Below are 1315 nucleotides of genomic sequence, written 5' to 3'. Positions count from 1 at the left end.
GACCAGGTGCTTCAAAGGATTCTTTCATAGGGAACTTTTGGAGAACTTTTCTTAAGGAGTTCGTTCAGAAACTTGTATAGAAACTTTCTTAATGAGCACTCAACAAACGCATTTCGAGAACATACACATATTCCCAGCTATGGACCTAGTGCATCCTCATAACCGAGGTCTCTTGCATTTCCCTACAAGTAATTGGATCTTATATGGAGATGTTTAGTGTAGTAGAATGGAAAAAATCGAGTGCAACTACAGAAGAACTAGTTTGTAACTGTCGTTCGGAATCAGTTTTGCGCAGTGTTAACTGAAACATGGATATGTGACTCATACGCAGTCCGTTTTGGCTCCACAAGTATTCAAAACATTTGTGACGACCAGGTGCTTCAAAGGATTCTTTCATAGGGAACTTCTGGAGAAGTTTTCTTAAGGAGTTCGTTCAGAAACTTGTATAGAAACTTTCTTAATGAGCACTCGACAAACGCATTTCGAGAACATACACAAATTCCCAGCTATGGACCTAGTGCATCCTCATAACCGAGGTCTCTTGCATTTCCCTACAAGTAATTGGATCTCATCTGGAGATGTTTAGTGAAGTAGAATAGAAAAAACCGAGTGCAACTACACAAGAACTAGTTTGTAACTGTCGTTCGGAATCAGTTTTGCGCAGTGTTAACTGAAACATGGATATGTGACTCGTACGGAGTCCGTTTTGGCTCCACAAGTAGTCAAAACATTATTGACGACCAGATGTTTCAAAGGATTCTTTCATAGGGAACTTATGGAGAACTTTTCTTAAGGAGTTCGTTCAAAAACATGTATAGAAACTTTCTTAATGAGCACTCGACAAACGCATTTCGTGAACATACACAAATTCCCAGCTATGGACCTAGTGCATCCTCATAACCGAGGTCTCTTGCATTTCCCTACAAGTAATTGGATCTCATATGGAGATGTTTAGTGTAGTAGAATGGAAAAAATCGAGTGCAACTACAGAAGAACTAGTTTGTAACTGTCGTTCGGAATCAGTTTTGCGCAGTGTTAACTGAAACATGGATATGTGACTCATACGGAGTCCGTTTTGGCTCCACAAGTATTCAAAACATTTGTGACGACCAGGTGCTTCAAAGAATTCTTTCATAGGGAACTTTTGGAGAACTTTTCTTAAGGAGTTCGTTCAGAAACTTGTATAGAAACTTTCTTAATGAGCACTCGACAAACGCATTTCGAGAACATACACAAAGTCCCAGCTATGGACCTAGTGCATCCTCATAACCGAGGTCTCTTGCATTTCCCTACAAGTAATTGGATCTCATCTGGA

This window comes from Triticum aestivum, chromosome 6D, assembly GCF_018294505.1.
Source record: "Triticum aestivum cultivar Chinese Spring chromosome 6D, IWGSC CS RefSeq v2.1, whole genome shotgun sequence".
Classification (NCBI taxonomy): Eukaryota; Viridiplantae; Streptophyta; class Magnoliopsida; order Poales; family Poaceae; genus Triticum; species Triticum aestivum.
Note: the sequence above shows the minus strand (reverse complement) of the source record.